A 16,409-nucleotide genomic window follows, 5' to 3' on the forward strand; every position below is an offset into this window, starting at 1 on the left:
GAAACCTGTGACGAGAGACATGTTTTGTCACCACAAACGCGGCTTGAGATGTCCCGTGGTCTTGTCAGAAACACACAGTCCTCAGAGCCTCATTTGTACGAACACTGACACGAACTGAACCTTCTGTACGTCCGTATCTCAGCATGTTTTCGTAAATCTCCTAGATACGGACCAACGGAGCAGAACCGCCGGTAATGTAGCGGTGTAGCCAATAGTTCAAGCGAGAGGCGACCGCAGGACAAGAGAAAGATGTTTTAAAATGGCGGAACTTTTTGAGGAGAGGTCATGCAAGTTAATGAGCAGCTTTTAAACATCCGTTTGATGTTACTTCGCCCGGTCACGGAGACGCACAGGTGGGAGCAGATCGGACGGGAATTAAAGATGAGTTCGACTGGTGGCGAAGGGAAAAGTGCGATGCCAGTTCCGAGCATCGTCGTCCGGTGGTTTTATTGCTCAACTTCCACGGCGGCATGAAGGACGTATGGATGCATGAGTGCACCGATGGTTCTTTCTGATTCTCAATTTTGAAATGGCTCAACCTCCCATCAAAAATATCAACTTTTGTCGCCACAACACAAAATTGTCCTATGGTCTCCTTGAAAATAGTGTCATTCTTACTAGTGCTAAAAACATAGACTAGAACGACAGTCAATGTCTGCGGTACATAGCCGATGACGTGTACACATTTGGACCTATCGTTGGTTTGCAGAATCGTTAACACTTTATTGTGAACATTGTATCTTGTGTCAACTGGGCTGAATTACAATTACAAGGAAGCACAATAAGTGCAATGTATATTTAAATAGTAATCAGAGTAGTGGAACTCACTCTTTCAATGCATGAATAAAACCTTTATCCTGAGATGCAGGAGTAACAACCATCAAGGCCATTTCAGGACCAGGTGCACACTCAGTCTTTGTCCTTGCTATGTCTACACTGAGCCGTTGAGTGCAGGTAAGTGTAATAACCATTACTTTACCTATTCAGCCCTGGAGCTGCTCTATGTGGGAGCAATCAGGGCTTGAAAGAGGACCAGTAATCCACCTTAGGCGGTCAAATTATAGTATGTGAGGCAGCTGACATGGAAAATGGACTTCAGCTCTGCTTGTCACCGTCAGAAATTTTCTGTGTGATGTAATCTCCCCGGATCAGCAAGAGCACTGGCTGCTGCAGAGCGTACAGATGAACATATCCATCACCACAGTCTGCAAGCAGCTCAGTCCTACACATGTGAATGACTCATTTGGCATCATTATTAGCAAACAATTTATGAATCAATCCATTCAGCGTGGGTGCGTGTATACTGTACATGCACACGCACAGGTACCGATGAAAGTAGGGCAGCACTATGAATAAGAAGTGCTGCAGTGTTTTGTAACGCGGCTGCAGAGTCCCACTCTCGATCACTGACTCTTCATTCACAAGAGGGAGAGAACGACAGAGACTGAGGGAGGGGGATAGAGGACCTGGAGGGAGGGGGGGAGTAGGGACAGTGATGAGATTAAAGTGGAAACTTTCGCATGTCTTTTTGATGTGAGAGACTTAGAGGAGGAGGGAGGACGACATGAAGGTAATGCTCAGAAAGGAGAGCAAGAGGGAGAAGATGCTCAAAATAGCAGCGGACGAGTCATGAGACACATTTTTTTTTTTTTCAAAAGAGGAATGAAACAAACGCCAAGCACAGAAAAGAGTTCATGTTTTTTTTTTTTTCCTCCACAGGCCGGAGCTAGAGCTATAAAATGTCCTCCGCCTACTTAGAAATTAAGATTAATTCAGCGAATCTTTGTAGTCCTCCGTGTGGTTACATTTATTTCGGTTGCTTGTCATGCAACATTCAGGACAGAAGAGACGAAACCAAAGCCGCCCAAGAGGTTCCTGAGTGCAGATTACACGGGAGGGTTGATGAATATGGAAAACGAAAAAGGGCCCTTCACATTAGAACAGTGGCTTCAAAGAGCTGAATACACGGCGGGCAAGTGCACTGAAAAGGGACAAGCATTACCTAACCTGAGACGAGATAAATGGCAAGGAACATAGCAGGGAAAGAAAAGGACGGACCCGGTGACACTGTTAAACTTCAGTTACGTATGGTTTCTTACATCAATAACATGATGAAATTCACAGACATTTTACTTCATTTTTTATTGACCAGACCCACGTGTGCTCAATTAATTATTTAAAGAAAATCTGAACCCATCTACAAGAGCTACTAACAGAGAGGGGACTGTACAATTCCATTGAAAAGTACCTTGATTTTCAACTCTCTTTCTGTGAGTCTATTAAACAGTCGAGTTCAAAACGCAATCGGTCTGCTTCAGCGGGACCAACATTTGACCAGATTTGATTGCGATCAGATTGTTCAACGATTCACCTTTTTTTCCGAACTGGTCCCGACCGCTGAGAGAAAAGCGTAAAGAAAAGCAGAGATTCTGAAATATGTAGGCGAATGTGAATTAAACCCAAGCTTTTCAGCTTTATGTAGAAGATTGTGTGATTGAGAAAATAAGTTGTCAGGGTCTTTAAGATGTTGTACCCTGTGTGACACAGTTTTGGCAGTAACTCAAGCATGCTCAATGTGGCAGTGATATCTGAAGAAAGACATCTACAAATGAACAGTCTGAAGATAGGTCGTGTCCTATCTTATCCTATACTCAGATGCGTTTGAATAGTTTGTCCTAAGATGTGATGCAGGGTACAAATTCAGCCTTTTTCTTGCTTTCCTCCATTGAGGTGAGGAGGGACAAGCTGCCCCAAGTATAAGACTTCTGGTAACTCAGGGTCGTATTCACAAATGACGGTAAGACACGTCATGAGAATGACTGCAGGTTATTTAGCTGCACTGATGGGCTTTGTATTGAATGGAGATGATGAAGCAAGAGGCGAACCATCGAGCCAAAAAGCAGCTAATCCTCACCCTCTGTTTGCTCACGGCTGATCAGAGCTTTAAGATCCACTTTAAAGGCCATCTTTTGTCAAGCACCATGTAAAATAAAAGGGTGTTATGTAACTGCAACTGTATGCATGTGGGTCAAGAGGAACCCCAACATAAATTACTGGACTAATGAATCGGGAAAGCAAGACTTCTCAAGGTATTTGTAAATTACATTTATCCATTAGGAATGTGCTCCTTTGAGACTCGGATATGGAGATGCATGTGTGTGTGTCTTGGCTTGACCTGAGCGCTGACATCATATAAATGAATAGTCTATAAATGGAAGCTCATTAGTGTGCTGCTATAATAGAGACAGGGCATCTCAAGGACCCGGGGGGCTTTAAATTCTGCCGGTGATGCAACAGTAAGAGACGTCTTATTGGCTCTTCCACAAAAGAGTTCATGTTTGAGTTCTTGCCTAGTATCACCTTAAGAAACATTGCCACAGATTGGGAGGCTAAAAAAAAAATGTTTATATTTAGTTTCTGACGAACACGGATTTTGTTAATCACTAGTGTCCCCTGCCAATATTGATTGATTCCGTTCCCCTGATTCTGTTCCTTACAGCAGGAGGCTTTACAGTGAGTCATATGTAGGATTTGCTGAACAGCAGCCACTGTGGCTTCAACTCATTATATTTCTTTTGATTTAACCAGTTTCTCTTGTGTCGGTAGTTCTAATCCAGTAACAACTTTTTCTGGCTCGCTTGGGGACATCACAAAATTGTTAAAATATTTATACATTCAGCAGATACCAGACAACATCAGCATTCATTTGGAGAAATGTTTCTATTTACCTGATGGCCGCAAGTCCAGTTCACCCAGCTTTTAGCTCTGTTTTCCTCCCGACCAAATCCTCAGAAAAACATTTGTATTTATTTGCAAAATGGTCCACTTTGATCACCTGACTTTGTCTGTTGTTTGGAGCCAGGCAGTCCAGCTAGCTTACAGTAGGTTTATCAGCACATTTTCACAGAAACTAATAAATCAATGGAGAGGTTGATGGTGGTGCTGAGAATGAAATATAACAGTGAAGCCAACCAAAACTAAAATAATGAGCTGAAAGAGACATAAAAATCAAACAAACTGACTGAGTAATGTCTGTTACAAACCAACATCTAATTTGTTTGCCAATACTATCAAACATTAGCCGTCATAAGCCACCACGCTTGAGATGAAACTGCAGCTTACGCAGTGCTGTACTTCCATTTTGTGCAGCTTCATCTTCATGTTTATTTTATTTGAGAAGGGGCAGTGAACATTTACTTATGGGGAATACCTTAATATGTTGTAGTTAAATTTGGAGAGTTGCACATCAAGTCATAAGAGCAGCTAACTGCTGCTAACCGCACCTGCCATTAGCTAGTTTTCGTTATCTGCGCAGCTAGTGGTTTGGACTGGGAGCTTGAGGGCCAGGGGAATGTTAGTGTTTACACTGCTAGCACAGGGGCTTTGGACCTGGACGGGCCTTCATACTATCAAAACTGCTATTGCCCCTTAAGGGTTGCTACTAATTAGTCTTTTCAAACCCATAAAGACAAGAAGAGCCCCTCTATAAAATCCCTTTACCTGGATGATTACATATTCAGAACCATGGCGGAGTACAGCTATTAGAATGCAACATAATGTGGTACTTTAAACAAACTTTTCATGGGCTAAAAACATGTGAAGCCACATGAGCGAATCCATTTTTAACAGATAAATGTATTCCGCCACAACTAATTTAGCAACTAACCAGAGAAAGCAGATTTTTTCTTTTATTGTACATCAAGTATCGAGTTTTTCCCCAATGGTATTTCTACTGGCGTGTGTGTGTTTCATCAGCTGTCCCCACATTTTCTGTCTGTCTGGTCGGATGTTGGGCCGCCCGTCTCATGTCAACTGTCTCAACCTCTGCTCTGCGTCAGGGCAAAGGTCGGCTTTGAGAGGATGTGCGTACCACATGGTGCCAGACTTAGAAACTCTTCCAGACTGCCAAAAACAATCCCTTGTTGTGTTCACATGGCCTTTAATAAGTACTCGGTGGTACTTTTTTTTTTTTTGATTCTGCTGAATGTGTTTCATATTGGAGCGCTGTTGAAACGACATACATCCAAAAACATAATTTCATCTTGAACCGTGGAATTTTCACTCATAAACACTTAAACAAAGGGGTCATTTATTGTACAGTTGTGTTTTCCTTCAACTTCACGAGAGGCCATCTGTGCTTTTTGTCAGATTTTGTCCCCATCTGTAATTTCTGGCAAGCGTACTCCTCCATGTGCAGATGGAAAAATCCTTTTTTTTTTTTGGTTTCCCCTCATACTTGGGCTGCCTTGTAATCAGATGTCGCTTTCACTTGGCCTGCTTCCTGGGTTTGTTCTCCAGCAAAGTTATGACAGATGGCGCATGTAGGTCATTGTCACTGTTTTCAATACACCAAACTCAATTTATTTATCAGTGTGCATTTTTAAATTAGCTGAACTCAGCGACCCTGAAGAATGTGGAGGAGTCGGGGAGTAAGCAGAGAAACGGCTGTGGGGAGCGTCATGTTCTGTGCATCAGTGTGCAAGAGATTTCAGAACCGTGGGCTCTTATGTCTTTCGGTGAACCTATTTCGACTTTAAATCACCAGTGGTGATCCGATGTGCTCGTCTGGAGGGGTTCATTTCTCATTTTTATCTTCCACCTGAGAGACAAAAAAAGCACGGATGTTTTCTGGAGGGCAGCCAAATTGCCGAAGAATGACTCTGACACAGAAAGCAGAGGAGGAAAAACAGGAATAAAAACGACAGATAAAGAATGGAACAGGATGACCCGGCTTCATATTTATAATTTTTTAACTCACACTGAACCGCAAATAGTGCAGTGAGTGCCGGAACCACTTCTGTGATTCGGTCAAGTGGAGCAAAATAACATAACACACTGATAGACAAAGAGCACCGTTTGCTCAGTACATAAAGAATTTGATCCTTTGAGCAAATATGAACTATAATGTTTTTGTATATTTTAAGCTTTAAATGAAGCTTGTCAAAAAAAAAAAAATGTATCTGTGAAAACAAGACTAATGAATGCTATGTGTTACTTGGTGGTAAAGAGGCTGTTCAGAGTTCACGACCTACTCCATGAATAAGAAGAGGATTTTGGACGTTATTTAAAGTGTAACTTCTAATTGGGAGAGACATGAATGGAATGAGCTGTTCACCTTGGCCTTACTGTGAACTGCTGTGTTGTTGTTGTTTTTTTGCAGATCTAGATATAGTTCTTTATTTCAATGCCAACACTAAGCAACAGATTCTAAATAGACAGAAGTGGGAAAAAATAAGATACAAAACAATATGTAAAATTTATATGCACATTTACAAACTATATTGATTCGGAGCCTACTGAAAACCACCCTTCATTCTGGACTACAATATCTAAACTAATGGACGATTTTCTTCAGAATTTAGTTCAGACAGTTGTGGTTTCTAATGACTGTGGTGATCACCTGACCTTGACTGCCACTCCACCGTGAGAATGACACTTGACAGCTGTTGGATGGATTGTCATGAAATTTGGTTAATATATCCATAACCCATTAGAGATGATTTAAAACAAAAACAAAAAAACCCAAAACTTTTTAAGTGATAAAAATGTCCACAATTAAAATCAGGAACAGTTAACCGAACTCAGTGGGAACGGTTTAACACAACAGAAGACTCGAATGTATGTGACGAATGGACTTAAATATGTGCTAAACTAAACGACGGGAAGAGTTGAAGGTGGAGAGAGGCGGAGAAGCCACGGGTGAGGAGAGTGCTGGGAAGAAACAGAAGAGCAGGAATGAAGCTGATTGGTTGGGAAGAATGCTGGAAACAGTGCTGGGCTAACGAAGCGGATGCAAGACAGGTGTGGAGGGAAATCAAGTAGGGAGGAACACAAGAGCACAAGAACACAGAAGGGAAAAACATCCCACAAAAAACAAAAAACAAAAACAACAACGCATGACACACAAATAAAATGAGAGAGAAATGACAGGACAGTGAGACTTCTGACACCATCAGGATAAAGTCGCAATCTTCGTGTAATGCTTTGGTTTAACATTGCATTCCTGCAAATCTATTTCCACAAGACTCACTTCTACTTTATGTTTACTGAAAATTAGCATATGTCGGCATACTAAAACGCTAATCTAGGATGATGAACATGATACACTTTATATCTGCTAAACATGACCTTATTAGCGGTGCCATTGTGAGCACGTTAGCATGCCACCATTAGCACAAAGAAGCAAAGTCACGCCCCGTCTGGAACACCACCATGGACCTTCATTTTTCAGGTAAAATATGTATGACAGAGAATGGAAAGACACAATAAGTTTTTTGTTCCTGTTTGAATTGTGCCATGAATTATACATATAACGTTCGTCAATACGGCCAGACTTATTGTGATTTTTACCTTCTTAATACTTTTCCTGTGCCGTGATGACAGCCATGTTGGTGTTGGTGGCATGTACTGAGAGGGATGATGTATTTTACTTTGCAGTTTTACACCAAACTAGTTGTAATTTTTCTATCTTTGTGACACACTGTGACTTTCTTTACTTGCAAAATTATCCTTTTACGTGAGAAACATCAATCGGGATCAAACAATAATTTGGCTCTTGCCATCGACTACTGTACAGTTTTTTTCCCCAAGATAATGTCCCATGGGGCACACAGGAAAAGAGCTGAATTTGGCCTCTGTATTTAGCTGTCTTGGCTGTAGACTCCTCCTGTTCTCACTCTACTTTGGGATGAGCTGTATCCACTTTAAAATGCTGTTAAATTTTCCTCATTATTCCTTACAGTCAGCTGAAGATGATGAGCCGCTGCAAGAGACAACAACAGGGGAGAATGTGGAGAACTCTCAACTTTCCAAAATACATCTTTATCATTTCACGGGAGACTGACATGACATCATTTTCACAAAAGTAAGACCACGTGTGGATTTCACTTCCAAGGCTGGAAATACCACAACAGTCGATGTTTATAATATCGACCGAGCTAATTCAAAACAGTTAGAAAATATGTCAGAAGTGTTTAGTTGGGCACTAATTTTACGTTTGATGTTAAAAAAAAACAACAAAAAAAACACACCAATACATCATGTGCAGACTCTGATATTTTCAGTTCCTTGATGATGATTTTAGGTTCTGGCCTCGACACTACTGTGACCAAACACAAAAACAACATCCAAGTGCAGAAAAGTAGAAAACTATAATTAGCTTTGGAAAGGGCACTGCTGTAATCAGATACATTTTGTCATTGTGGGCAGCAGAGGTTTCGCTGCACAATCACTGTATGTTTTATTCTTAGCTTCTTCTCTCACTCCTCATGCATATGAAAGCGGAGGAGGTTCAGTCAGTTCATACTACCCCTGTCATAACTATAATTACATTACTCACTTCTCCTTCCCTAATCAGGTGCTCACAATGTAAGTGTAGAGGTGACGTTGAAGCAATTATGGGCTTTTTCAGCCATGTGCTCTTGTGATGTGAGGGGACAAAACAAGCAGAAGCCTCTGATTACCCCGCAGACAGAGGACGATCACTCGTCTCGAAATAGACAAAGTGCTACACATGTGTTGTGAAATCTGTTTTTGTTCGAGTGAAACAGCTTAAAAGTTACACTTCCACGTGCATATCATGGAAGAATAACGTGTTTCAAACACTGCTGTACTTCTTAGTTTGTGTGCTACGTCAGTGACAGGGGTGTAATTGGACAGAGGGTGAAGCCAGAACAATCAGATAAAAAGTCACAAGTGCAGGCTGAGAGAGTACACAGCGTACAGGTGAGAGTTTAAAATACTTTTTGTGGCGTTTACTTTTGATTGTCTCCTGGACTGTATGATTGTGTAGACAGGATACCCTTTAACCAAGACATTCCATTCTATAATCAAGAGTTAGCAAAGTTAGAGTTGACTGTTTTTCGGAGTTAATCTCAGATCTCAAGATTCTCATTTCAGATTTAGGGCTAAAAAACACACACACAGGACATTGTATTGAAATATTCCTTAAAGATTTTGCATGTTTAAGAGAACCATTCCCCAAAGTAGAGTAATATCATGTGTGTGACCTTACCATGATGTGCCATGAAATACACAATGTTTAGAATATGACCTATAGCCGTCACCTCGGCAGGAAACAAGATTTGAAAAAGGTAAAAATCACAATAAATCTGGCCATATTGACAAATACAGTTATGTGAACGGAGAGCGGGTCCAAATACTAGAAGGTGTACTTTTTCTGTTGTTGCTTGACTAAGCTAGGTCAAAGTTTCCCTTTCAGTCTTTGTGCTAAGCTTAGCTAAGCATGTTTACTGAGCAAACCCAGTCAACTTGAAACCTCTGGAGAAGCTCGTAAGTGGACCTTGAATTAGGTTTTTTTGGTTGCTTGGTTAATTAAGGGTACAAAGCGGAAGATGAAAGTAGCGCGGGATCAAGGGAGTTGTTGTCCTTCAACACTGGTGATGAATATCTGTTATCCACATGACTCAGGCGGAAATGTTCACGGATGAGGAAATGTATTAAAGTTTCGTTATGTGTCGTCACGTTTGACGACTTCTGTCCTCACTCTCTGATTCTCTCCGACGAGTTACAACGACAGGCAACCAGATGAAACTCACTGTTACCTTGAGTTTAATAACGGATTTCTCTCTGTTGAATATTGTTACAAACATTTGGGATGAAATATATTAAAAAGGTCTTGTTGTTTTAATGCTGAAATGTTACATGTCATATCTTTAAGCTACACACATCTTAAAACAACTTCACGTCTGTATACTGGAGTTAGGTGAAAAATAGTTTTCCCTATAATCTGACTTTTGTCAAACAAGTATGTTTTTCCCAACATCTAGCTGTTTCTTTAAATATGTTTAAGCCTTAAGTCCACACTCGCTTGTTTTTTAAATAAGACACCTGAGAAAAACAATAATATTCTATTTTTGGTTTGGGGTCAGCGTTGAACAGGTTCCCTGATCCTAAATAACACACTGCACATGGATACAAGAGGCCTTTGATTAGCCTTTGACAAAAACCTGCAATTACCAGTGGTAACGCAACGGACAACAGGCAGGAGTCCCACCAGCGGTCCCTTGTCATTGGTCGGACACCAACTACTGTTTTCGCGCACCGCCAACACATATTGGGTAACAAATGAACTCGGACAACAGAGAACGCATCATTCTGTTTACTGATCAGGATGCTGTTAACTGTGTTAACTGTTGTCTAACTCAACATTGTCATCATTCGCTGCTGTGCATTAAATGAGGCCGTCTGCTGTATTTGTGCTGGGACGTCAACATATCCTAACAACATCATCAAAATTAGAGCACAAACAGTAAAAAGTGTTTTCATTCCTACCCTGTGTATTAAGAAAACCATGTTGATCGACAAGGTCTCGCTGGTTGCCATGAACATTTTGAAGAAACCGTCACTGACACTGACATGTCACAGCAGAAAGGGCAAGTGTTGTCAAAAAAAAAGAAATAATGGTTTAATTCCAATGCGATGCTTTGGACTGTTTCAGGGTCCTGTTATTGTGCCTGCTGTCTCACCGTCACAGCGCACATGGAGTACATTTTAGTAACGCCTGTGCTGTTTCTACTATGACATGTAGTCTGCTGTGGAAAAAAAGGATTATTGCAACCTAATAAATGTAATAATTAGAATTATTCAGTAGACATGGAATTCAACTGATAAACCATCACTTACTAGAAAAAAAGATGGATCCAAAGAATTAAAGGCACAGGGCATGATGTGGTTGCACACATTCCACTTCCCCCCCCCCCCCTTTTTTTTTTCCATCAATCCATGTATCTGTGTGATTGATTTTGCTCAGAACATTCCTCCAGTTCTGCAGGTGTATCCTTCGGCCCTGTTCATCCAATATGGAAACTGTGTCAGAAATGATTGACACGGCCAGATCTTTGAGTCTATGTCCTTAAAGTGAGTGTACGTGACTTTTGCCGAACACACTTTGATTTACTGCCAACTTCTGCTGAGATGCGCTGTGCTTGTTTCTTGTTATAAGGTCAGTTTGAAATAAACAATTGAAATTTCTTTGTCTGTGATGTGATATAAACATACTGTAGCAGTTTGCAAAGATCAGCTAACTTACGGCATCATACTCAGCTAGTCATACCATGTTTTTACCAGGTTTTTACTCCTCTCAAAAAGTCGCACAATCTTGGTTTAAGAGTCACACAAAGCTTGAAGTGAATGCAACTTTAAATATCTTCAGATGAAGACGCTGTTGGAGCTTACAGCTTGTGCCAAAACAGAATCAGCTTATTCTTTGGTTCTGAAATATTTCTGGAATTCTTTTCTGGGCACAAGAGCACCTTTTCTGTCAGTTTTTGTTCTCGTTCTCCCTTTTTTATTTATTTTTTTTGTCTGATTTTGGGAGACCTACATGGTGCGAACAGCGGTGTTGGAGAAAGTGTTCCCTAATTTATGCCGAGCTCTTGAGCATGCAGCAAAGGTCTGGGCGGCTCTCGAGCCCAAGTAGGTCACGGAGAAAAAATAGTATCCTTGTTGTCAGCTCCGCTCACCTGTTGGTTCTTCCGCCACTTGCAGGAATACTTCTGAAAAAGTAGGTTGAGAGGAGGTCAGACTAACCTTGAGCTGTGAAAATTGAGAAAGATGGAGTGTGTTTTGTAGTATTAAGGACAATGCAGTTGCTAGGTTTTTATCCTAAATGTATGAGCTTTCAGTTGTTTCAGCTGGAGTCAGAAGCTCCTTTTCTCAGTATGAGTCAGTGGATTTCAATTTGTTCTCAGCTGCTGTTAAAAAATGTCTTGTGCGTTCCTTGCATCCTGTAATATCCCTCAGTCTTGGACTCTTGTGTTTTTTGCATATTAGACCTTGGTGTTGAACGTCTTTGCTGTCATCGCTGTGGAAAAAGCAGAAAAGATCTTAAAGCAACATGGAGTGATTTAAAACACAGCTATGATATTGCCAGGAACTCCTGGACTCAAATAGTGAGCTATTGCACTGGCTTCAGAGTTAAGTGTCAATCACTTTCTGTCCTCGAACAAAGCATGCATGGGCTTCTGTCATATCAGGGGTATCTCAAGAATATATATATTTTTTATATTAAAGTCAGGCCCGTAAACACTTGCCTTTAGGAGCATTTGAATAAATAACTGTAATGTCTTTTCTGCCACATACCCACTTCAAAAGGCATTTAGTGGTTCAAATTCAAAATGCAGCTACTTGTTATGGAAGCAAAGAGAGGACTTTATAAAAATGATAATGTAAAATTGAAAGTTGATAGCAATAGCAATAATAGCATTCTAATTTTCCACATACGTATAGTAAATGGACTTGCACTTTAGTGCTTTTTCCAGTCTGCTGGAAAAAGTGCTGAAGTGTAGAGTGTTGTAGAGTGGAAAAACCACTCTACAACACTTGTCACATTGACCCATTCACACACACACATTCGTACACTGATGGCAGAGGCGGCCATGCAAGGTGCCAGCTGCTCATCAGGAGGAAATTTGGCGTTTAATATCTTTCTCAAGGGTGCTTTGACATGCAGCAAGAGGGAGCCGGGGATTCAAACCAGCGACCTTCCGATTACTCCGTCTACCTCCTGAGCTACAGCTGCCCCATGTATTCATTCCTTGAGAAAAATGAAAATAAAAATACAGTAATCCAGTTTGCCTACGGGCCTCCATAGCCTGTTCCTTGATTTAGCTGATCTCATATCACTGATTCTTAAACAGCGCCACTCGCTTAACATTACAGAACTGACTGTGCTTGAGTTTGACTCCTATTCTACAAAAGCACTAAGTTGTCTGTTCCTTCAAAAGTCTGTGTTCAATACTACGACAGAGCATTCAGCGCTTTTTGCTGCTTTGGAACGGTCCGCCCACGGATTTTATTTCTCTACGTACACGATTTTATTTTTAAGAATAAGCTCAAGAAAGTTTAGTTCAACTCCTAATTAACTGTGTGTGTCTGCCATCTGTGTGTATACACGCACAAAAAAAATGAAAATGAAATTTCCATCTAATTAAATTTACACAAGTTCTACGTAAAGTATATGATTTAATTCAAAGCTATTCTATCATGTTGAGTCAGTATGTGAATAAATGAAATGGCTATGTCTGCTTCAAGGATTCTAAATAAAAGTAATGCATTATATGAATTAGTTTTATGTATAATAAAAAAAGGACACTAACTTAGTTTAAGTGGCAAGTTATTTAATTTATCCACATTAAATCCACATGATAGAGGTACTTTACGTTGAACTTATGTAACTGAATTAGATGGAAGTTGATTAGTGTGATTGAAATAAATGAAGTCAGTGTTTTAGGGAAAGTACGTGCTCTTTCTTATTTCCAGCTGCTTTATAACACTGTTAATCAATTTGAATCGCTTTCATACAAGATTGAGCTCTGCAAATAAACTTGAAATGTCAAAACAAACCTGTATCATCCTGTGTTACTCTACTACATGCAAAGATTTGAATTCCTCCAGACCTGAGGCATTGAAAACCTCTCAAAGGTAAGTCTCATCCAGTCTCAGTGTCTCAAACACCTTGCTCTGTATCCAAGAGGTTAACCGATCAATTAAGTGATGCCGTCAAGAAGGGATTAAGCCTCTCCTGAAAAAACTTGGACTCTCCTCGCTGCAACACGCAGACTGAGGATGAATGCAAATTGCTGCATCTCAGGTATGCTGGTGTTTACTTAACATCCCCCAGCTAAAAATTCTGCACAATACTTGGATGAATGATGAACTCTCTTGCATGACGACATGTTTGATTCCACGAGGGAACTTTCCTTGAATGTTTCAGGGCCGAACCCACTTTGCTGTTGCACATCTGACAACACAATTGTCTGGGAAGTAAAAAAAAAAAAAAAATTGGAATCCAGGACCAGTTAAGCGATGGGGTGAATTGAAAGAAAAGTCTGAGCAGCAGAGGGAGACATAGAGCAAACAGTGAGCAGGTTACAATGTACAGATGCAGTGTGTTCAATGGCCGCTGCATAGGAGCACAGGGAGGAACTGTTTACTGGTGTGTTGGTGCTCTCTGCTGGACAGAATTGATAAATGCATCAGGGGGAGCAGGGTTCATTCTGTCTGAAAGTCAAAACAAAAGATTGGCTCTGAGTGCAAAGATCATAAACCCTTCATTGTATGTGAAGTATGCAATAAATCTCATCAACTAATTCCCGAGCACATCTTGTACAAAGCAACTCTGTCCAGCTGATGAAAACAATAACGTCCACATGAGAGGAAAAGTTTGTCGGGGGAATTTATGAGCACTTTGAAAAGTATTAATGGAAGTGAACTATTTGGTCCTCCCGGATTCACTGTTTCATCATTTGACTTTTCTTTAAATAAAAGAAGATGAATGACCTTATGACTATGTGTCTGTATTGTAAATATTCATGAAAAAGGGTCATAATTCCTTTACTGAGCAGTTGTCAAAGCACAAATCATCATATTTTTTATACCCAACTTGGTTTCTGTGCCATAATGTGCGTATTGAAGACAAAAGGCAAATAAATTACCCGGCTTTATTTGATATTAAAGGTAAAATAAATCATGCTGCACCCATGAGGAATTTAAAATTAATTCTCATAATTGGTACAGTGCCGCCCAGCCTGCAGATGTTTCCTGTGCTGCTTTACAACAATAAATCTTTGACTCAGTGGGTGTGACTGGGATTTTTGACACAGATAACAGAAAGAAAAAAAAAACAATAAATAGTGTCAAAGTGAAAACTACAAATTGGTTTTAGTACAAATAAATGATTTCATAGATAGTCATATCTTTCCAGTTCTTTTTGGCACTTAGTAGTCTTTTCATGTGGACACACTGCTATTTCCCCTCATTCTTCTTTGTAAGATTGCCCAAGCTCTGTAAACTTGCAAGCACACGGACCAGGAGTTAGCAAATAACAAGTCCCGCCACAATCCCTAACTACAGCCACTCCAGGACATAAACATTGTTGTATTTCAGTCCGTCCTGTGTAGCTGTGGGTTCATGTTAAGAACTGTTGTCCGAAGTTGCTGCTGCAGCAAACTTTCCTCCACGATTCCTCCGGATTCTGCTGCATTAATTTGACCCCCAGCTCCACCCTCACAAGTCCTCCAGGGCCTGCTGCAGAGAAGCATCAGCATGATGCAGCCTCCACCAGGAATGTTGTGTTTCTGCTGATGTGTGGGGTGTTCGGAAATGATGCCCAAAAACAGATGTCAGATTTTCAAAACTTACTTTCACTGTGTCACCGTGTGAAGCAAAATAAAATGTCGCTCATTCAGAGGTTTCTTGGTGGCCTCCCCTCAGTGCCCTTCTCGTGAGATCACAGACTTGCAGTTGTGCATTAACTTTAATTGACCTTACTGTTCTCTGAGGGATATTTGACGCCATGAAATTTTTCTTGTACCCTTCCCCTGATTAGTGCTTTTCAATAACTTTTTGTCACAAATCTATTTGGAGTACATTGAGTAATGTAAAATTGAGAAAATAATAGAACCCTTATAAATGAATCCTTCTGAGAGCCGAGTTGATAAAATACTGAATGCATGTAGGCCCATCGCACATTTGTAGATGTGCTGCTCTTTTACCAGCTTATAGATTTAAACGTCGATTACAGTGGCTGTAACTTATTGCGGACCTTTCTTACCTATAAGTAGGCCTATAGTGACCTTTAATCGCTAACTCGCCCAGCTAACTAATTACAAATTAATTAATTGATCAGTCAACTGGATACATTAAAAGGTTGATTAAATAATTAATTATGTAATTAATTAATCTATTAATTCTTCAGATGGCTGAACATCTCTCATGAGAGGTTTTTCCATTCAGTCGACTGAATTAATAAGGATTCACCGAAGACTCGAAAAGGCACAAAGTACACTTTACACAGTTAGTATTTTATTCTTGTGTCTGCTCATGAAAACTATCACATATATTACATCTGAGATTGTGTAATAGCACATGTGTTATGAACATTAGAACATGTGTTATTTTATTGTTGTAGTTGTTGTTGTTGTTACTGTATGACTGCATTAAGTCTAATAATTAAACCCACATGTACAGCCTGTACTTGTACAGTATACACAATGGAAACACGTCAAATTATGTCCTGACGAGCCAAAGCTGCTTCATGAACTTCCGAGTTCGAAAACTTCATTCTAGAAACAAAAACTATTTTGAAAGAGAGAAAAAAAAGGATTGCTAATTCTGAGAGTGAGGTTTTGAAATCGAAATTTGTTGGCCGACCAAAACCTTTCCCGGGACGAGTCACCTTAAAAAAGCTGCAAGTGGAAGATACTGCAGCAGTGAACAGGAGTGGATTGAGTGAGTGAGTGTGTTGTCAAGTGTTTGTGTGGATTCAATGAGCAAATTAAAAGGAAGAAAAAAATACATCAATCAGGGTTTGTGTTTCCTCTTTTACCCGTTAGAATGAGCAACAGTGGAAACATTTGGAAAGTGAAACTTAAGATTGTTACACAGAC

This window comes from Sparus aurata, chromosome 12, assembly GCF_900880675.1.
Source record: "Sparus aurata chromosome 12, fSpaAur1.1, whole genome shotgun sequence".
Classification (NCBI taxonomy): Eukaryota; Metazoa; Chordata; class Actinopteri; order Spariformes; family Sparidae; genus Sparus; species Sparus aurata.